Below are 24,066 nucleotides of genomic sequence, written 5' to 3' on the forward strand. Positions count from 1 at the left end.
AGATCGATTGCTGAAATTGGCCAGTTTGTAGTAGTACGGTCATAATTTGGTCCCTTTTTATTTAGAGAAACACTGAACACCATTGTATATATGCAGATTTTCACAGAATTTGCTGAAAAACTTGATGATGTAGAACTGAATATTACTTCCAGCGAGATGGAGTGACTTGCCATACATTACAGGAGTCAATGGTTACAATCCAGAGCATTTTTGAGAATCACATCATCTCCAAGAATATGTGGCTTCCACAGTTCCCCAAACTACTACTTTTTTTGGGGGGGGCTATTTTAAAAGAATGAAATGTAACTAACCATGCACAATTAGAGGATAATATTGAGAACTAGATCCAAAACATTGAGATACATTATCAGCAAATGCAGTGATGCACCAACATGTGGCTGACAGAAGGAGGGACCACTTCCAATACTTTGTGATATGATGTGTTGAACGTAAGTGGAGGTATGCTTCCTGAGCAACTCGTCAATTTTCATTCATTTGTTTAAAATTTATGATAAAAATTTGTGTTCAAGTCTATATGAATCGTCCTGTATTACTTGCAGAAAGAGAATGAAATGGTATAATTTACAGCTAATTCAGAAATTGTATTTGGTGCAGCATGTTCTACAGTAGAAATATTTTAAAATACTTCATTAGATAGAGATAAAGTAGTATTGTATTTTACACTAAGCTTCCAAACATCTCCATTTATCTAAGATTAACTTGTCTTTTATTTATAGATTAAACTGAAAAATTCTTTACAATAATTTATTTGATGATTGACTAGATTTAGAATCTGTTTTGAATAAAGAGAAATTGATTTCTGTAATTAAAATATGTAAATTGGTATTTAAAATAAACAGGAAAGTTTGTAACATTGGATTGAATACATTTGTTCTTTCAATGATTTCATTCGTTTCGTTTATCAGATTTGTAATAGCTTAATAATGCTTATGCAGTTTATTGATTTCATCATATATAAGAAAATGTAGGGTAGACCAAAAGTCCGTTAACCATTTTTAAAATAATATAGGACATGTTACAATGGTGGCAACCTTAAAAACTGCATCAAACCACGTGAGAAGCATCTCAGAGGACACTTCATTTGTCCTCAAAATAAACAACTTGCGTGTGACGTCAGGAGTCCCGAATGTACGTTCTGCGCATGCGCGTTTTGCCGGCGCCATATCTGTGACGTTTCCGTTCTATTTTAACTTTACCTGACCGTGACGGTAACCAAACTTTAAATGGGCGAAAGCGTAATCTTTGAGTGGTTAATTACACCGTATCCCTTCGTTAGATGAAATTTTAAAGCAATAAAACAAATTCGACAATTACAAAAGAAATGTTACCATACAGCAGTTAGAAATGATGCTATTCATAGTCAATAGCGAGGTTGAGGCCCAAGTTTTAAACGTGAAAACGTGTACGTCGGACGTTCAGCGCCGCTTTCCAGTAAGCCTAGAAGTTTTACAAAGGTGATCGGAAAGCCAGTGGAATCATGCTCGACATTCCAAACCCCGTTGTCAAACTTCTAGGCTTACTGGAAAGCGGCGCTGAACGTCCGACGTACACGTTTTCACGTTTAAAACTTCGGCCTCAACCTCGCTAATAAAACACAAAACGAACACTTGGTCGTTGTACTGAATAAAAATGTATTAAGAATATGGAGAAACATTAATATGCGTAAGATAAATGCATAGAAACTTTGTAAGCGCACTGGATATAATACAGAAGCAAATTTAAATGAAAATATACACGCGACTTGCCAATCCAGCTATTTCTTGCACAGAGAGGTGCCGGATTACCGAAAATAAATATACAACGAATAGACAACCTGTCAAACTTCGATGCCGATTCTTTTGGTTGAAGGCAAATACAGTGGAATCTCGCATATCGATCAAAATAAATTGTGAAAAAATGACTCGCTTAACAAGCGAACTTTCGCATAACGAGTGGTTAGGAAAGGGGAAGTCCCGGATTGTGCGCATGCTCCATCTAGCACACGTTCAGCTAGCATCTTAGGGTGCGAATTTAGAGCGAGCGAGAGGTTGCCAGCGATTTAGTTTTTGCAAAGGAAAACCATGCACAAGCGAGAAGCGAGAAATAACGCTGGCGAGAGCTAATTTCTGGTTCTCGCACATATCTGACAGGTTTTGATATTCTCGCTCGCTCGCGTCTGCATAGTCGCACCCTTAGTGTCGCTTGTGATCACACATTTTTCCAATACATATTACGTATAAACATCAACAACCATAACCCGTTATAATTATAATAAACATGCCAAATTCTTGGGCTACGTAAAGGCTATAATTTCATATTAGAAATTAATTAATTTGACTAGAAATAGGCAGTTATGCTGCCATCTCGTATTCAATTTAATGACCAATTCCAAATTAAATTTTAGAAACGTCTGAATTAAAAATTAACTACAGGTATTTATGATTATTAAATTTAATACGAGATGGAAGCATAACTGGCTACCTCTAGTCAGATTAATTAATTTCTATTATTTAAGTATAGCCAAGAATTTGGCATATCATTTGGTGTGTTTATCAAACATATTATCTGTGATTTATTTGTTTTCTGCAAATCGTATTCGCATTTCAGGTTGGTTCATTCTGCGCTAGAAGAAAAAACGACGATTCACGCTCCTTAAAACAATGTTTATTGTATAATTTTCTTTGAATAAACATTATACATAAAATATTTCAGTATATTTTTCAGCGTGGAACACATTATCGTATTTTAGATTAATTTCTGAGCAAAATTGTTTTGCTTAACGAATGTTTCGCATTACGAGTAAGACTGGAACGAATTATGCTCGTTAAGTGAGGTTTCACTGTAATGACATGCAGTACCGTACACAGAAGTGAAACCTGAGGATATATGACAGGACTAACATTTTCGTGGAAACAAATGAGATGCCGGATTACAGGCCACTCTATTTGATATATTCATTCTATTAAAACTAATAATTTTCAATTTTGAAATAATAAATTTTAATTTAGAATTAATTATTATTAAATGAAGAAATATTTGAAAATTTAACTTACCAAGTCTTTTTAAATACGTAAAATATTTCTACGTGTTCGAAAACAAGTTCAAGCATGTCAAGTTTCTCAAAACCAGACGATGTTTAGCTGCGCCATCTGCTTTTTTTAAAAATTTTTATAAAGTTGAAATTGTAAACAATAATAATAATTAATACACAGTATATCATATTTTTAAATAATTAAACTATGTGTGCATAATTATTTATAAATTATGTGTTGGTAGCGAAATTTATTTGAAAGACGTAGAAATATGTGTGTGAGAGAGCTTGATTATTCTATTTTATTATATTAATTCCTAATTCCGAAACGGCAAGCGAATGAAACCTTTAAATTGCTTTATTACATAGTTTTTTTGGTAACTCTTTCCGCCCTGTGAGCACTAAGAGGGCCTCTTTTAGAAGGCCCATTATGGGTTCGACCAGGCCCACAATTGGGCTGCCGGGTGGTGAGGGACGGGGACCGACATATCAGGACGGACCACTTTCCGAAAAATTCCTGGGGGATTATTCGACCCGTCCGGATTCGATCCCTGGTCCCCCAGGACGGCAGGCTGCTAACCTTGACCACTCGGCCATCCGGCGGCTTATTACGTAGTGGTAAAAATAATGTCCTTAAAATAAAATATATAAAGAAATAATTATGTTCTTATCCGTTATGGCGCTGGTGTTTTCGTGTAAAAAGTATAAATGAAAATATCTGCATCTAAACGGATAAAAACGAAATTATTTATTTTAATTGTTTTCCCGAACAATTTTAAATAAACTTTTTTCAAATTTTACTTAATATAAATTTTTTCGGTAATTATAACAATAATAATTACTTCAACACTCCACCTTACGGCAGTAAATGACCAGGTCCGTAATTAGGATCAACGTTCTTAAGTCCTATACTTTCGTCCCATTTCTATGACTTTTTCGAATGATATGGAACTTTGGACCTATTGTTAGATATCTATGACTTTTTGAGCTGCAATTAAATCGCAGCCCAAAAAGTCCTAAAAGTTCCAAAAATTGCGTGTATAGGGTTGCAATTTTCAAATTGCAGGCCTGTACATTCCCACTGTCCTCCACCTGTCATTCTTCGCTAATCTCGAAAACGGAAGTACACAAATGAAAATTGACACTTGATATGGAAAGCTTAAGAGTAAGAGCCGAAAGCCCCGATTAATTATATACGAACTTTCGGTCTGGACCGGAAGTATTGTGATTTCAACTCAAAATTTTTACCTTACTGTATAGAGCAATGGTTCCCAAAGTGGGTGCTACCGCCCCCTGTGGGCGGCGAGTAAATCTAGGGGGCGAAAAGAAGCAAATGTGAGGCAGGACACTATTAAAGGTACCCATTTTCTCTGTTAAACAGGTAAGAAGAAACATTGCGTTTAATGATTTCCAGATGTTGAGAATAGACTGCTGGATGGCCGAGCAGTCAAGGTGGCAACCTACCGCTCTGGGGATCCGAACGAGTCGAAATATCGTCAGGAATTTTTCGGGGGTGGTTCGTCCGGATATTTCGGGCCTCGACCCTCACCATTTGGCCGTCCCATTGTGGGCCTGGCCGAACCCATAATGGGCTTGCTAAAAAGAAGCCCTCTTAGTGCCCACATGACAGAAATAGTTAAAAAGAAAAAGAAAATGTTGAGAACAATGTACAGTAAGGGCAAAAAATGTGGTTCATAGAAAAGTTTTCCTAAAAATATTTCCGAGTCTTTCTCACACAAAGGAAAACGGATTAGGGAGCGTTGGGGTACGATTCGGGGAGTTGGATATAACTTTATGGAACAAAAGGAGTGGTGGATCGAAAAAGTTCGGGAATCACTGGTAAATCGAAATAAATATTCGGTACCGAGCGAGGCTGGTTTACACAGGTTTTACTGTATTTACTTAAACTGAAATATGATTAAAAAATTCAGTAACAAGTCTTGTAACTTTTCCAGCTATTATGAGATTTTAAAAATAACTTTTATATTATTAATCATAATAAATAAAGTTGTGTGTGACATTATCTGTTGAGAGATTTTGCTATAAAATACTGTTTATATTACTGATAACTATAGAGCATTTTTAAGGGTAGAGACGAGTTTTATTAAAAATTGTAAATGCTAATTACTACTAAAATATTGATTTAATTCTACCCCTTTCGTGACATGACATATGATACTCTTCTATGTCCCCTTCTATTAAATTTTAGTAGTAAAAGGTCGAAACATCCCTCGACTTTTTACCACTAAAATTTAAAAGCATTCAATGCCCCTTATATACAAGGTACCATGTCAAATTGCCAGGGACTTGGGATAAAATTCGGGACAAGATGAGTTCTTCCCAAAAGATATTAGGACATTTCAATTCCAGGACATGGAATAGATGTGTATTTTTACTCTGATAGTGAAAGAAATACATTTAAAATGTGGAAAAAGAAAAAGATAATTCATTGCAGGAGCAGTTTTTAGAATATAGTCCACCCGTCACTAGATGGCAGTGGGAAAAAATCCGGGACAATCCCGGAAAACCGGGACATTTAGCAACTAATTAATGTAAAAGATATAAATAAGATGCCGGAATCTCATGATAAAGTTATAAACATTTCAGCTAAACAGACACAAAGGCAGGTTAATGAATCTAAGATCGAATCCACTCCGGATTATCGGATTTGGAAGGAATGATTTTTGGATTGGCATATTGATTTCCTTTGTTTAATTTCGCCCTCGAATCTATTAGAATTTAATATATTATAATCTGTAGCCTTTCTTCCGCTATAAAGTAGTAAAAAAGTAATTAATAGAGAAAACAAAGGTAAAATTCTTAAAATTAGTGTTAAGAACGGAACAGTTGTATTGTTGTTATCATTATTTAATTAACTAGGCTGAATGGCCGAGTGGTTAAAATGTTATCCTACTGCTCTGAGGGACTCTAGATCAGTCAAAAAACCCAGGAAATTTTGGAGGATGGTTTGTCTAGTTTTATGTCGGGCCTCGTTCCTAGCGGAACCAGAGAGTAAATAGTTTAAGATGTACTTGTGTAGTTTACTTGCTTCTACTCCTAATTTTTTGTAGTACGATTTAAAATAAAAATACGTTGGGAGAGCAGTGGCTCGTTACCGTATTGGCAAATTGCCTGGAATTAGGATCCCCCAAACAAACTTTTTAAGAAAATATTCCCCCCAAAAATTTCTCCGTAGAAAAATGTCTGAAGGCAACATTTTATTTGGAGGGCTCTAATTTAAATACGCTTGGGTCCCATGAAGCTATGTGGGAGATCATTTGGCAATACAAAAATATGGGGGATGTTCCGTATGGATACACTCACTTAGGATCAGTAAATTCTCGATATAAATATACAGTTCCTACACAATTAGGAGCAGTATACTCATGTATATACTTAAAACAACGTAAATTTATACAATTCTTAATTAATAAAAGCATTATATTAAAGCAAACGACAGCACAAAATATAAAAGTGGTTTTCTTAGTAATAATTTTTTCTAAGATAAATAATTTATCAGAAAAATATGGCGTGACAGGAGTGTAGGAAGCGACCCGATAGCCGAATTTTTACTTTTAACATACAAAGAAACGGGTTTGAAGAAATGACACAATTTAATTAGGTTAGGCACTCTTATTAACGATTTCACACCGCAAGAATTATCATCAAATTTTTTAAAATAAATTTTTAATATTTAAAAAACAAATAAAAGAATATATTATATATATAAATTTCAATTGGGTTAACCTTTGAAAGAGGCAGCTTTAAAGGAAGAAGAGAAAGAATGAGGCAACTTGATAGAAAGGAAGAGAGTTTTCGTGTAGTCTGTTAAATTTCATCAGTACAAATAGTAAATACGTTTATATACTTTGAAGGAAAAATAATCTTAAAATTGTTCTGGATTTATTATTATTATTATTATTATTATTTTAATCTAAAAATTTAATATCCGTAAGGAAGCTTTATCGTTGTTTGCTTAAAGGGTAATATGGTATACCAGAAAGCCCCTTTTTTGGCATAATCGGTCACTTTCCATCCTTCTCACTTGAGAATTGAGTGAAGCAAAGTCTCAAGAGACCACAAAAATCAATAGGCATTATGAAATGGGCGGCTGCAAATGCGTACAATTTTTATTTTTAATTCTTTGTACTTAGAACACGTTAATGAGCTCTAATGCACCTTTTTTTTTAAAAAAAAATACTTTCTTCGGTTTTATCTAAATGACTTTTCCTCCTTTTTTTCTAGAAAGTATAAGTAATATATTCGAGAGATATTAGTAGGCGTTGTGCTGGATTTTCCTGGTAGGCCAATGGCACCTTTACTCCACTTCCTAGTCGACTATCAAAGGATTTAGACACTTTAAAAGTGTTTTAAATTTATATATAAACACATATAAACCGATTTTACATAAATATAGAGAAAAAGATACAATTTAGTACCGTTTTTATGTGTTGGAATTTAAGTAGTTTCCATTAATTTTATTGTTCTTCATTGAAATTTTGATTGTTTAATAGTAAATTTTGGCCTATTTAATAGTTATTATCTGGTTTTTAGTGTTTAAAACATGTTTATGAATCTTACTTTTTGCTTGTTTTTTTGTTTGTTTCTTTCTGGATTTTTTCGATATTATCTATTAAATTACATCGTCAAATTGTAAACAATGATATTAATTACAATTGGCTCTTGCTTAATTAGCTGTATTATCATAGTATTATTAAAGCCTTATCGTTAAATTTATATTATTTTTCATTATTCTAATTGTATTGTTAGGACTGACATTACCCAATTTTTGCGTGTTGCTAAATTTTTATGTTTTTAACATTGCTGGACTCGCGTTATTACTTTCCATTATTTATACAGTCGAACCTCCAATAGAGGCCACCTCCCAACATCGGCCATTTTTTATGGAAGTTTATTATTATTATTATTTTAATAGAAATCCTTGCAACATAACATCCAAACAACGACCATTTTTATGTACTCGTCAGTGGCCGTTCTTCACAGGTTGTTTTACAGCTGCACTTTTAAAGTGCTGTTATGGTAACTAGCATTGTTAAACGTGCCCGATTTATTGTGTAAATTATCATGATGTGCCATTAAAATAAATTTTAAATTTCCATATTTTTTATGATGCCATCCATGTTATCATGTTTCTAAAATAATATTTTGTTGTTTTTATTAAATACCGTTATATCCTATTGTTCTAATATTACGCAAACACTAGTTACCACATTCCCATTGTGTAAGATAGATGCATAAAATAGGAGATTCTTAACGAACGAAATGCAAATTGTATTAATTACAAAAGATAAATCCGAGATAACAAAATCAAAAATTCATTATTAACACTTAAAAAAAACCATTAATTGATTCGCAGCATCCACGAAAATTGCTAATTACAATCAAAGTCGATGGCAGTTAATCCACACACAACCAACAATAGCCTCCAACAATAGTTTCTGCCTCGGTTAACAGATGTCGCTGCTAGTTTATAAGAAACAGTACGGTCGGTAGAGGCGCTAGATGGCAAAGCAGGCTGGAAGTGTAATGTCGGAAGCGGCGGTAGGAGCGAGCGACTTTCTCGCCTCACCATCCACGAACCGAAAAAAAGAAAACAAATAAAAATACGGCGGAAATGTGCAAATCGTGAAATATGTATCCGATGCCAGGATTCGCTCCAATGGGACCGCGTGACGTGGCAGGCTCCGCCTCACGCGATAGTGGCTTTGTGTAGTGCCACGGCAACGTCGTTAGACCATAGTTTTGTGTGGATAACGCTCCTTCCCACTCAGGACCTTATGTCTCCCAACTCGGGCCGGTTTGAGATTACGGAACGTCCAACCCTCGTTCCAGTTAGTAGCATAGAAGTTCGTGCCGAGATTATAAAATGTAAGTATTCTTCTTAAACAAGTATATTACACACTACACCGTGTGTTCGCGCTGTGTGTGTTTTTTTCTCCTGTTAACAGTAACTTCACGTTTGAATCACCATGTCGATATTCCTTAATGCTGCTTCTGCTGCTGCTGTTTACATATCGATGTTTGGCGTTTGGCCTCGATGACCTTGAGGCGACTCGACTGTATTCTTATTTTAGAAATGTCTAATTTTTGAACCAGTGTCAACAGGGAAAAAAATACGTCGACATTTTAATACGAATTTCCGAATTTTGACAGCGTATTAACCTGTATCCTGAGTGATTTTCACATAGAAATTATAAGAAACTCCCCGTTCTAGTTTGTAATTGCACCCACTTTATTGCTTCGCGTGTGACTCACTTGTCATTTTTGTTTCTTATCGTCTGTACTTCGTCCGTATTGGTCGTTGCTATTCGTTATTATTGTTGATGTAGTTGATAAACTGATACTTTGATACCATTCTTCTATAAAAGTTGTACTGGAGATATCAATGTTAGCATAGATTAAGCAGTTGTGAAGTCTCACCCCCGTTAAACACACCTTTTTAAAGTTATTTTTGTGAGGATTGCCATTTTCTATCAAGTCGTCATTAATAGTTTGAGTCATTAACAATGCGACCATTGTCCAATTAATAGAATTTTTGGGAATTATGTTAGGAATATCCATTAAGGGAGGAACTGTAGATCACTTCTGAGAAGGAAATTTGTTAGTTAGGGTGAGTAATTAACCAGTTTTAAACAGGGCAGACAGTTTTCTGTTGTGTACCCTGAAGTGGCTCATTCTTGAATTTGAACAATTATGAGCCCAAAGTGGTACAGATGCTGTAAACAGGGTGGACAATTTTCTATTATATAACTCTACAATTCTTGGTAATTGACTCATCGGAAATGTGTTCAGTTTTTTTTTTTTTCTTGGTTAACTGGATTGAGAATTAACTAATTATACCATTAAAAATTCGGTGTTTAAAAGGGTAACCAAAATATTGCGTTCCTCGGCATTCACTTGGCTGTATATCAAATCCATTGTTCATTTTGTAACCATTTTGGCAATGAGGTTGTTAACTTCTTATCTTCTACATGATCCAGACAGTTAATATCCCATTTTTTTAAACAATTGTAAACAGGGCACACGTAACTTCTCAATTATTTTTCTGTTAGAACTGGCGGAAGGTCAATTACCCATTAATTTTCCGAACTTTTCGTCGAAAACGGGCGAAGAAAATGCAGTTAATTTTCTTCTTAACTGGAATTTAATTGGACAAAACTGGATAGGTTACGTGTGTAAAGTTCTCTTCTTAACTGGATAGCCGACCTAATTTCTGCATATTTATATTGTTTCGTCATAGAACTAACTGTTCTTTTAATTCTTTCAAAATTCGTAATGAGGGTGTAATGCTCTATCATTGACGACGAAACGCAGGATTGGGTTTGGTGCACACAAGGTCACATTGAATAGGAAAAGAGGAAGAGGGGGGTTGAACGGGAGTGAGAAGCTAGTCTTACACTACCAGATGTTCTCGGGCATAGTTCACATACTCGTTCGAGTGCGTGGGCGTTTCCAGAATTGACGAGGTTCACAAATTACATTTAGGGCAGCGGATGCTATAAGCTGTTCCCTTAATTAAATTAACATTAACATTCGCGTGACACTCGCTAATTCGGTTAATGTCGCCATGTCTAGAGTTCATTTTCACTATAAAACTCGAGTCTTTACTTTCTAAAGAAAGAGTTCTAGATTTTATAACATTTTTTTTCATACTGAGGAATGATATGCCAGATCGAATATACGAATGTCTGTCGATCACGCTGAACTAAAGTCCAGACAGACACTTAGACGAACGTTAAACCCAATTTTGATACGATTCTTTGTTTCCTTGACCTTTATTTAATGTTCGCAAATCGATCAGAAATGTTGTGTTTTTAAGATTTTGTCTGCATTCACAAATCTGTAATTGTATATCGTAAACATTTGATATTTTTCTACACAGGAATTCATTTTTAAATAGGATTTTCCTTAAATTTCCACAAAATTTCTTCTTCATCCCGTAGGATATAAATTCTAGAAGAAGTAAGGAGTGCGAAATTCCACATTCTTTAATGGAATGTCGAAATATTTCGGGGAATTTTCATGTTTCGAAGTCCAATCACTGAAAAAATTTCATATTCTTTTAAAAAAAAAATCGGTTTAAATTACCTAAATATAGGGAAACGACGGATTTTTTCCGCTTAATTCGTATATTTTTAGGAAATACAACTTCTAGTTGCTAAATAATCGATTTATTCTATCATTCTGCTGAAATTACCCACTTTATACTGATTTAAACGCGTAAAATACAAAGCAAATCAAATGTTTTTAAGTTATTGTAGACTATAGAGTACATTTATAATGAAAATTTCTATTAATTTAGTCTAATTTTAGCATTAAAATATAGAAAAAAATCATTCCAGATAAGTTTAAAATGAAATCCGAACTCGGACTCTCTCCTCTGACTCAAATCAGATGTTATCGATTACATTCGAACGTTCTATAACTAGTTTCTCGAACTTGGAATCGATTGGCTTGATGGAAAAGTATTATATTCATGAAAAAATCGATTTCAAATGATTGATCAATGATTTTATTGCCATCGATTGTTTCGTTTGGCGTAAAGTAAAGAAAAGATTCTGGTTTAGAACATTCTGTATCGATTTTCGGAACGATCCGTAAACGGAAGCGGAAGTTATTGTAATTTCAAAAGTTTAAAAAACATCATAAACCCGGGGGATTTCACTCTGATCATGCATTGTTATTCCATGTTCGAACGAACGTAAAAGGCAGCGATGCATGTCATGGACAGAAACGTGGTGGTGTATCTCATCAGGTTTATTTATGAATGACGTGTGAATAGCGAATTAACTAGCCATTAGACACATGTGGTTTTTGGCTTAACACGTAGGCAAGTGTTTGTTTAATTCTTACCAGGATTCAATTCGCTTTTGCTTATTTTAGTTTCATCTCTTAAAGGTTACCTTTAAGACAAAATAAGGAAAAAACAAGTCGAAATATTTGAAGCAAAACAGAATTTTTGATACAAAGCAAAGTCGTATTAAAGAAGTAATGATTCTAGAAAGAGCACGAGAAGGAACAGTAGTTTCAGAAACAACACAAGTACAAAAAAATGATGGTAACAACATGAGTAGACCAGTAGCAGGATGAGAAGGAACATTGGTTCTGAAAGCAGTGTGACAGGAACAATGGTTCCAGAGGCAGTGTGAGCAGAAAATGGTTCTAGAAATAGTGTGAGCAGGAGCAACGATTCTGGAAGAGCGAAGTAGGAGTAACGAGTTAGCGAATTCTAGAAGAGCGAATTAGGAACGATGATTCTAGAACTGTTAACAAGAATAGTGTCTCCAAAAGCAGTGTGGGCAAGAAGAATGGTTATAGAAGTAAAGCGAGCGAAAGCAAACTAAAGAAGATTGATGGTTTTAGAAGTAAAAAAAAAAAAAAAAAGAGAGAGGAAAAAAAGTAGAAACAACACACAACAAAACACTTTAACTGAATTAAACAGTACATACTAAAAGCATTATTGACCAGTTCCACATAAATTTAATCTAAATCTGTTACATTATTATTAATGATGGATGAATTTAATAAAAATCAAGTTTAATTACTGGCAGATTCAATAATTTATAAAGATTAGCTTTCGATTTGACGTCCGTAAGTCGGTCGGTCGGTCCGACTTTATTGACTTTATCTCTTAATAAATATCGCTTAAAAATTAAAAATTTCCAGCATGAAATTCGAATTTTTGGTGAAATTTATGAATAATTCCGTGAAGTCGATAAAGAGTCCATTATGTAATGCGTTATTTTCACCACAAAAAGAACAGCGAAAATTCTGTTGGCCTGTGATGAAACTTGACGTGAATGTTATAAAAAATGTATGGGATCTTATACATGTGTTTTTATAAGCAACCTTATTGCAGATTAATAATTCAAGGAACAGCAACTTGCATGAATTGCATCGCAATTTCACGTGGTATTTTTCATTGTTTACTCCATCAAATCCCTTGTTTACCGTTACTTAACGTTGATAAAATTATTCGCAAATTTTTATCTCAGGAATTTAATAAAGTTTATTTTTATATTTATCTGTAAAAAATTTTAAAAGAGATTATATTAGATAAAATGCCCTTTGTAAATGCTACTTTCTTCCATTGTTGTTGGCATTTCTAAGCTTTAGAGGTGCTCCGTTAAAAAAAAAAAAAAAAAAAAAAAAAAAAAATCCGTTAAAATGTGTAAATTTATCAATAGGATAATAACTATCCTATTGATAAATAATTTAATAAATAATTCTCGAATAAAGGTTGTTTTTATTGAATAAAAACAATTGTTTTTGAATGTTCTCGTGTATTAAAGTGGATAGATCTGTACAGGATATTGCGTGATTTGTAGTATAATAACTATAAAGGAAGTAATATCTTGATAAAATATAATTAAAACTGTTCATAGAATCACGTGAATTAATTTATTTTGAATATTAATTTGGGGTGTTTAACCCTTCACAAATACACTAATGCCCTCCTGCGTAAGTGGGGCATATAACCCTTAATTAATTAATATTTATACTGTAAAATTTATATACAGATTGTTAGATGAGATGGAAAGAAATCGTCACGAAATAGGACACAATTTCACGAATTAAAATAATTAAATAAGGATAAGAGAATGATTCGTTTTGGAATTGGAACAATACAGTTCATCGAATCAATCGAAGCATCTCGTCTGTCAGTTCCAATTGATGCCGTATCCTCGGTGAACTTTCACCCTTGTTACTATTTTGCTGTAGAGATTATGAAGATGAGACCTACTTCGTGAGGCTTTCTTAGTAATTTTTCAATTCGACCTTTACTTATTGCATAAATATTAATATTACAACGACAATATCGGTTCCATAATGGGTTAAGGAATGATCACTGTCAGTGTACATCAATTAAGTGTGTCCAAATAATATTTTTGATGGATTGAAAAATCAAATTATTGACCTCGACTATAAGAATTCTCCTTTGTGATGTGATAACTACGGACACAGAATATCGAGTACACAAGACAGTAGACTCCAAATTGTTCTTTCTTAACCTTGTCTTTTCCAATGGGAGGTTATATTTCAGAGATGAAAAATAAACTTGCTTCAGATTCTTCTAAAATCTTCATTGAAATAACTCTGTTACTGATCAGAAATAATAAAATGCGGTATAGAAAGATTCAATTGTGTTGAACTAAAAGAGTAGATTGATGGAATGGATATTTTGTGCCAAAGTCTTTAAATTATCATTAACAATGAGGATGAATCTTCCTTTCTGTCACATCTTTCACCAATTTTCAACTTGAATTCCGAAATGATTTTAAGAGAAGACGGAAGTGATTAGTAGCATGTGTTGTGTTGAATCAGCACGTGTTTGTACCCTTGATGGAAATAATATGCATATTGCTGCCATCGATATACATCAAGGGCAACAATCTCATTAAGTTTTACTGAGCAGATATAAATAAGTGCGACAATTAGAAAATTAATATGTAAAAAAGATTTTCCAGTTATAGTGGCAAGAAACTTTGAAATGTTTTGTTTTATGGACAGATGGTTACAAGTTACAATATACAAGGAGTTCTTCTTCATGGAAGCCCTTAAGATGTAGTCTTATAGCGTAGTATCCTACTCAGTAACTCGCTTAAAAGTGTAGTTTACGATTCGGTGGGGCATAAACACATTTTTATTCATCGTAAGCTTCTGGAAATTAATTTATCACAGAATTTTTTCAGGTGGAGTGAAGTTCAACAACGTCGTAATCATCACAAACAATTTTTTTGCTCAGCAATTGATAGTGAAGATGTTGAGTATCACGTCAAAGATGAATATCACAAGATGGATTATCATAATCCCATTTTAGTTTTTTTTTCTAAAAAAAAATAATCTGTTTTTGTCAGGAAAGCAAAGATAAGCTTAAAAGTAAAGTCTGGAATAAGATAATCCTCTTTTTCTGGTTAGAAACTTGGGTTTAGAATTATTCATGGCATGCGTGTCTCTTGTATTTTACTTCTTATCGTATAATAATTTCTTTCAACATTTAGTTTGACAAATTCCCTTCTTCGCTTTATTTCGCATTTAACAAAGCAATAAATCAGCGAACGGACAGTTAAACTCCTGCGAAGATAGCATTATCGAGCAGCAAAAGGGAGATAAGGTAAGCATTCATAAGAATGTCAACTCTCTCTCACTCCGCTCGCCTTCAAAGTAATTGATGCAAGAATAAACTTAAAAAGTGAAAAGTCTTTCACGTTCGTGACGAGACGTTACGTCAAAGAAGTCTTTTGAGGTTTCGTACTTCGTTTTCACCGCTAATTTATATAATTTTAAATGATATTCTTTAGAAATATTGCTCAAAATCGCATGAAAATTTTTTATCAACTTATAATACTTTTTACAACATCTAAATCTGCGTATAGGCAGGACTAGACTTACAGCCACGGCAAGTCTAGGTGATAAAACATAATAAATTCTTCCCTCCGGCAAAATAATGTAAAAATGTGAGGCCCCAATCTATAGACTCGACGCGAGGCCCTAAGCTCTAGCTTGGCTAGCTTATGTGCAAATCTGGTTTTGCCTAGGACTGTATTAGTTCTGGCCCTCCTAATCCTTCTGACATAATGCACTCTGTTTATGTTGCTCTCTCTCTCACTATGCAATTTAAATTATATAAATTGATTTTCTAGACTTTATACTTAATTTTGGTCGGGCCTCTTCCAGTGTGGGCCTCAGATCTACAACAGTGGCGTCTCTCGTTAGCTCTGTCAGTGTCTAACTACCTATACATAATCGGATTTGGATAAGAGATCTTTTCCTTAAACCGCACGCTCATAGTGTGAAACCCTAAGGGAGGTGTAGCTTATGTAGCTGTGTAAATATGGTACCCTGTGTATATATTTAATTAGAATTAATTTTAGTTAATGAAAATGAGAAAATTTAATAAAAATAGAAAATTTAAACGTAAGCAGAAACGCGTAAAATAAATTGAAAACAATTTTAAATGAGATTATCTACAAGTTACAAAAATTAATTTTAAAAAAGTTTATCTTAACGTCAATTGGTTAATAAAAATTCAAAATTTACTATTCAACCAATCGCTTTTAATAATTTTCGTGTAAACATTTAAGCTTATTATCTTACATATTTCTCAAAGAACTATCAATTTTCATAGGAACTATTTTGCATAATTCTTGTTCGTTATACTTAATCACCCGTAAATTTCCGTATAAGCTTATTATTTTAGCTAAGTCTAGCGCCGATTCCCTTAAGACGTTCTAGGGTTGACTTTTTGGATCAGGTTGGCAGCTTGCCAACAGTATTAAGAAGTATCTATTTTAACCCCCATCCTAAGCATATTCAATGTATTTTACTATTGACAGAAGCATGTACAACGATCTAAAAGTACAATAGTATACGTATAGACACTTTTTTTTTTATTTCTATGGTCAAACACTATTCACTAAACTATCAGTCTGTGTATATCTTTAAGTTGAATATATGTTTGGTTTTAGAAGAGGATGGGCAATTTTTATGTGAGGGTTGCAAACACCAGATCCTTCATCATTTGTCCAAATCAAGAGGTTGTGAGATTATCGATCGCGTTTATTAAGATATATTTTCTGTAAATCTTTGAAGTGTTGCTATTGATTTTGGACGGAGAAAGGTGCTCTATATTTTATTGTCCTCACCTCTATATTAAAAGAGGGATGCTTTTTACTATTTATGTCTACAGTTATGTATATACGAGGTACATAAATCGTGACTCAAAAATTTGCTACAAAGTATTTACGTGCGGTACCATTAAAATTTCGTTGAAATATCTGTTAAGAGGGGAAAGAAATAGAAAATTTGACATCGAAAAACACATAACGTTTTTTATGGCATATATACATACTTTTTAACAACTTGTATTATACAATTCTAGGTTTAATATATCTACAATACAAGATTTACACATTTTCACAAAAGTCAGTTAACCGTTGTAAAGATTAAGTTGCTCTCTTATTCAATTACTTTTAGTAATTAAAACTTTTGCATAATTGCTGAATTGCTTGAAACCAACATAGTTAACGAACTTATGGGCCATACTCTCTCTCTATATAAAGTCAAACCTACGAACAGCGGCCACTGATCAGAAGATAATAAATGTCCGTTGTTTAGAGGTTATTGTGTATGCATTTTTGAAAAGTTGGCGGCCGTTATCGGAGGTTTGATGTATATATGAATTTTTTATATGAATAATGATGTACTCATGAATTTTTATTAAAAAATAAAGTAATAATATATATAATTTATACAACTTATAATACTTTTAGTATTAATAAATTACATATATAATGTCTAAAGTAACGAGCTCGTAACATAATTATCTAACACAATGTTTCAGCGTTTAAAAATGAGATAATTTATTGAAAAGTTCATAAATGATACAATTATTTTTATTTCTACGCTGATATGACTATTATCTAATGTAATTTACTCATAATGTTTACTTAAACAAAATTAATTCGAGATAAAAATAGAGCAGTGAGAGAATTCAAATTTAATCTATTATTATAATGTTAACATGTTACAAAGTCGATTCAGCTTTTTTATTTTTTTCTATGTAAACAAAAATTTTAAATTAAATTTTAGAGTAATGCAAAATTATTCTAATAAATATTAGAAGTTCTCTGCACATTTAAAAAAAGTTAAAATCGAAAAAGATTCTAAAAAACTACAGCGAAGATTGGTTGAAAGACTAGAATGGGTGGAGAGTAACTCTGCCATTCTAGTTTTTCAACCAATCTTCGCTGTAGTTTTTTAGAATCTTTTTCGATTTTAATTTTAAAATATCTGCAGAGACCCACCTATGTTTCAGAAGCATTTTTTATAAATGCAATCTTCTGTTTGTCAGCATTTGAAGGTTATCGTAGCTAATTAAAGGATATATTTTCTAGAATTTCGATAAATTTGAACTCTACCTTTTAAAATATATAAATTTACGCTACTTTATAGCAACATAAAACAATGGAAGTATAGAAATAAAATTGAAAGCGTCAACCAAAATTTATGAAATTCATGACCTGTTTCCTATGAAATTTGACAGTTCTTCATATTGATGATGATCGTGTTTTCTTGTAAATATATGATGGCCCAAAAGACAGTTAATCACGTTATTTTTTCAATGTTTTAAACGCACTTGTCAATCACAAACTGAATTTGTTAAATCATTCTAAGCAATATAGTATTTGAAAAAGACAGAAAAATTAATCTTTACAATGGTTAACTGACATTTGGACCACTCTGTATAAATTTATCATGACAATTTCAGCAAGAAACATTAAAAAAATCTTTCATTTAACATCAACTTCATTTATATTCAGTAACACACCACACAAAAATCACATTTATCTCAATAATAGGGAGAAAAATTACATTAAACATTGTTATATAAAATTAAAAAAATAAGTAAATAAATGCTAGAAAACTTCGAATTTATTCTTATTATTAAAATAATTTTTAAAATAGAAAATTTATTTTTAAAATAATATAATAATAATTAAAAATGGAAGTGTTAATTGGCATGGGAAATATATATATACAGATTTAACAATTAATTAAAACTCTATTTTTTAAAATACAATTAACAGAAAATAATTTAAGTGTTTAGACTCTGTTGTAGCTGGAAATATTTAAATTTTCTTTCTACAACTTTCATAATCATTCTTTTATGAAAGAGATTAATGAACTCCTATTTATAACATTGAAAGTAATTAATTGCAACCTCATTTGGTCATTTTTGAAAATAGAATTTGTTATTGAACTCATACTTAATTGCATCTACCTTTTATAATATTTTCAAATAAGTTTAAAATGGAACTAAATTGCAAGCAATTGTTGTTAAAATATTCACAAAAAATACTGATTTTAAATGTTAAAAAAATTGAATATATGAAATTTTTTATTCTGTAATTTAAAGAAAACTGAATTGGAGAACATTTCATCTCTGTTCAAGCTTGCCTCTGTTGAAAAAATGCAAAAAATTAAAGAAATTCAGCATAAATTTGCTGTTTGATGCCATTTTCATGTTGCTATATTTACTATATTACTATATTTTAAATATTGGAATAGGATAAGTATAACATTATGCCATATTAGTTATTATATTTGATGCTATATTTGTTATTTGATAGTGATTTAATGTGCTATATTCATAGTATCTGATGATGCTAATGCTATATTTTATCATATATTTATATTGTTTTAGGTTTATATGTGCTATATTATGCCATTTTTATTTTATTATTTTCATTCATTGAATTCATGCTATTAGCTTGAATCCAGTTAATTTTTTTTAGCATAATTTGGATATTTAAATAAAATATTTGGGAAAAGAAAGTTAAAACATTTAAAAATACAGCATAATCTTTCGTGCTTGTGAGAAATTTTTTTCATTTTAATCAAGGCTTGAATGTTATTTTTAAGCACTTACACTGTTTTCTTTGATTTTCCATCTTTCTATATGACTTATTCAACAGAAAACATTCACAAAATAAAAATCATAGTAATTACAATAAAATTTAATTCATGTTTAGCTTCTAAAATAGTCCATAATATTGAAATATTGCTTAATAAATGTAAGAGAGATCCATGAATAGTTTCTTTGTGATATGCTATAGACCAAGTTATGAAAATTATCTAACTCAGATGCAGGGAATTTTTTAACCAAAATCCCATTTTAGAGGAATCTCGTAAGGCTATTTCAGGTTTCATAACTGTAACCCATAGGCTACATTTATATAAGTTTAAGTTGTGTAAGTATATACATTATTATAAGTGCAGGTTGAAAACTTGTGAACCACCTACAGAGGTGTGTATACACAAATATAGGCTACACATTTACATAAGTCCACATTGTATAAGTATATACATTTAGTATAAGTGCAGGTTACAAACTTGTGAGCAACCTACACATTTATGTATACATAAATGCAGGTTGCACAGGTGTATACATAAGTATATGCAAGGGCATATTATAATAATTAATGAGGCAGAACACTAAAAAAAAGTCACTTGCTCTTGAACTACTTTCAAGTAATTAATTTCAAAAATGAAGAAAACAGGTGCCTAAAAGCTTACTTTTTAAAATATTATATCATGTTACATTTTAAACCACAAAAGGTCTCATGTGGCCTGAAGGCTTCGATTTCCTCAACTCTAATCTAACTGTTGCTATGCCAACAAAACATAAATCTAGACAACACCATATTGAAAAACTCAATTTCCGTTTCTTTAAAGTTAGTAGGCATTAATGCAAATATTTACAATTTATTAAGACAAATTATAATTAAATTTAATTCAAGAAAATCGAAGTAATAATGTGATCATTGGCATCATTACCGTAGTTAAAGATGTATCACATTTGAATTTCCACGCTCTTCCCCCAAAAAACTAGTGATTTAAGAAAAGAAAAAAGGTGTAGAGACATTTATTAATTTATCCCCAGAATAACGGATGCGTAACTAAATTACTTAAATCGATAACAATGCGTAACGAGAATCGATTGGTATACATTTGACCCTCCTGTTTTATAATGAACACTTACGTAACATTACATTCTCTAGGGGCATTCAGAAATTTTCATCGATTCGAAAAAACATGGCCGCTGTGCAAACAAGTTTACAAAGATCTGGCGATCTTTGACCTTTGACCCGCGAACCGAGAGGCAACAGAGGCTACATTGTTCTGACACCGGAGTCGCTACTTTCATTGACGAGTTCGCACGGTTCACTTCTTTGGCTTTTTGGCACTCTGCCAAATGATTGTGTCAACGTCCAGCTCGCGTTGTTTTTAATAAACGATGGCATTATCTTTGTCTCCTGCCGAACACCGTTCGTACCCCCCGATAAGAGCAAAATGTTTATCTCACGTTTCATCTTTTTTGGAAAAATTATGTATCATTAATTTAATAGAATATAGGAAAAATACTATAAAATTGGCGAAAAACACGTAAAGACACGAGGACTTGTCAGAGAAGTAGAGAAAGGAGGCATCCTATAAGTATATTATTGAAGATCTTTTTGCTAAATGGAAGTAACGTATAAAGCTGCAGAACCAATAAAAAAAATCTGCAAAACAAATAAAAAATTAACATACAAAATTACAGAACCAATAAAAACCACAAATTACAGAACAACTTACAAAAGTTTTGAAAGAAATTCGTTAAAACTGGCTTAAAACTAATAGATAATCCATAGAAAACGTGAAAACACATAAATCCATGATAAAAAATTGCAATAAATCCACGAAAACTCATAAAATTAGTAGATAATTATAGAAAACCTTTTAATACGCATTAAACTACGTAAAGTTTTGAAATAAATCTAAAATTTCATATAATTTTTAACAGACAATGCATACAAAGTTTGCCAATCAATCCTTAGATTAATTTTGGTATTTGTGCACAGAAAAGCCCATGAAAATTCTTAGAAAATGAAAGAAAATCATCATAGAACCATTTATTTTATACGGATCATGGATTATTATACGTCATAAATGATTTTGTGTTGGTTGTAACTATAAAGAATCGATAGAAACACGCTTGGCGAATGGTTGTCTTGGCGTTCCACGTCATTGTTCCAACCGATACGGATTATATACCACTAAATAAGCGTGAGAAATTTCAAATATAGAGCAACGAGATGTTACGTTCTTCTTTAATGTTTTCTCGTGTCACGCTACGGTTATCATTCTGCCTTCTATTTCTAATAATTCTGAAGAGGTATCCTCGATGTCTGAACCAAAATTGGTACGTGGCACACTTTGCTGTTGCTGTCTATTACATTTATTACGAATCAATCTTTGGTACATGGAGTCAAAATACATTAATCTGTGCAATATTTTTATGAATGTTTCACTTCCAGTTTTAATTTTCAAGGATTTTATGAATTTCTTGGCTTGTTATATGTAATTTTCTTTCGGCCACACTGAACTTTCTGCAGTGGTCTTTGTTAATTGAATGAGGTTTTGTGTTAATTGCAGTTTTCTACTAATTATATGTGGGTTTTTGTTAATTAGCTCTGGTTTTCTATAGGGTTTTCGGCTAATTAGTTCTACAACTCCAACACTTCATGGGTTTTTCTACTAACCATGGATTTTGCCAATTAATCTCTAATTTTCAATGCCGATTTTCATTGCTCCATGTTATAATCTGAAATCTTCATGGATCTTGAATTTGTCCATTATTTTATTCTAAATTTTATATAAAATTTTTTCGTAAAATTTAAGGATTTTGAATGATCTTAACAAAACCGAAACGTGTTACTAATGATTATCTTCAAGGATCTTCAATCCTTCCATTATCTTCTGACACTCTTAAGAAATTTCCGTCGGATTTTCATGGTATTTTTTTTTTTTTTAGCAAACTTTAAAGATTCTTAATGCTTAAAACAATAGGAACGTGTTGGGAATAATTAAGAAAGAAGATTGTTGGCAAGTGAAGATTGTAGAAAGCCTAGTCGCGTGTACAGGGTGTTGTGAAAACTGACGCATGACCTACTTTGCACCGTTGACATCGATCTGCTGCAGAAATCGATACGCTTAGTTTCAGGTAGAATGTATCTACTGCATTTCTCTACCTGTAGAACCAATAAAAATTGCCTAAAGAATATTTTGGTACACCTGAAAATTTCAAATATATATATATATATATATATACAAAGTAAAATTTAAAAAAAATCGATGTAAACGAACTATGTGACGTAATTTATGTAAATATTGTCTATGACGTTGAATATTGCCGAACTTATCCTATTAATCAGGGGGTTAATGGCACATAAATGATTCGATAAACCAACCATTCTGCTACATATACGTCACTGTAAATTATAAAAGGTTTTAGTTTCGTGTACCATTCTCGCGTTTATGGCGTTATATACGAGAACTAACACGTCGCCGTGTAATGCAGGCTCGGATTCTGATGCCAGTGACGTCATCTCCGCCGTCCAATAGCCAGCTTTAAAATCGCTGGTTTTTCATCCTTCTGTTGGCTAACTTAATGGGTGACGTGTACAGTTTATTTTATGGTATAAGTTTACGTAATTGCTAAATTTGTAATTGAATTGGGATTAAGAAGATTAGACGCGTTTATTTTCTGTATAGAGGAGTAATTAAGGAAAAAAAAATTCCTTACTTGTTCTTACTGTACCTTATAAAAATAAAATAAAAACAGCAAGGCAATCCTCATAAAAAAAGACCTTCCTGTGTTATTAAGGAGCAGCTAGATCAGGGAAGGAAAGGAGAATATTAAAGTTTGAAAGGGCAAATAAGGAAGAATTTTTTGATTTTCCTATTTGCTCTTTCTGTTCCTTATAAAAAATCAAGGGGGAAAAGGCATTAAGGAATTAGTATCGTTGATCCCATAGATAAGAACATTACTTTCTTTAAATGGGAGCAAGAGTAGTGAAAGGAAATGTTACTTAATACTTGAGTATATTTATTTTCTTTACAGAAGAGTAAATGTGGAAGAATTCCTTATTTCTCTTTATTTGCTCTTGCCGTTCCATATAAAAATCAAACAAAAAAGAAGCAGTAAGGAACTGATCCTTGTAGACTGGAATCGTACTTCGTCTTCCTTAAAGGAGTAGAGAAAGTAGGGAAGACTTTAAGATCATCTGTTTTCTTTATAAAAGAGTAATATAGAATTTCTCACTTTACAGCAAGGATGGAGAAGAAAGGAAGACTACTTGATGACTTATTTCCTTTATTTGCTTGTGGTTCCTTATTAAAATAGAAAAGCAGCGAGGAATTGGTCCTCACATGCTTTCCTCGAGGACCAGCAGTAGGAAAGGCGTGTTAAGACAATCTCGTCTTATAGGAAAAAAATAATAAAAATATGAAAGGATTTCTTACTTTCTTACAAAAATCGAACAAAAACAATAAGAAGCAGATACTTAAAGCAATCTTACTTTAAGGAGCACTAAGAGTAGGGAAGGAGCAATTAAAACTCGAATCTTTTTCTTAAGTTCTTGTTGTTCTTTATAGTGAACTCAAACTAAAAAAAAAAAAAAAAAGCG

The 24,066-nt window shown here is 32.4% G+C and overlaps 1 protein-coding gene across 1 annotated transcript in view; it reads left to right on the plus strand.

Annotated features, from left to right (window-relative positions):
* Positions 1-8,551: 8,551 nt before the first annotated feature.
* LOC136982255 (ankyrin repeat domain-containing protein 50-like) overlaps positions 8,552-24,066 on the plus strand; it is a 35,116-nt gene continuing 19,601 nt past the window's right edge. The window contains exon 1 of the mRNA XM_067278721.1: positions 8,552-8,920. The gene's annotated coding sequence lies outside the window, so the exon portion shown is untranslated. The remainder of the gene's footprint in view (positions 8,921-24,066) is intronic.

This window comes from Centruroides vittatus, unplaced genomic scaffold (genome assembly GCF_030686945.1).
Source record: "Centruroides vittatus isolate TY-2023 unplaced genomic scaffold, ASM3068694v2 contig_817, whole genome shotgun sequence".
Classification (NCBI taxonomy): Eukaryota; Metazoa; Arthropoda; class Arachnida; order Scorpiones; family Buthidae; genus Centruroides; species Centruroides vittatus.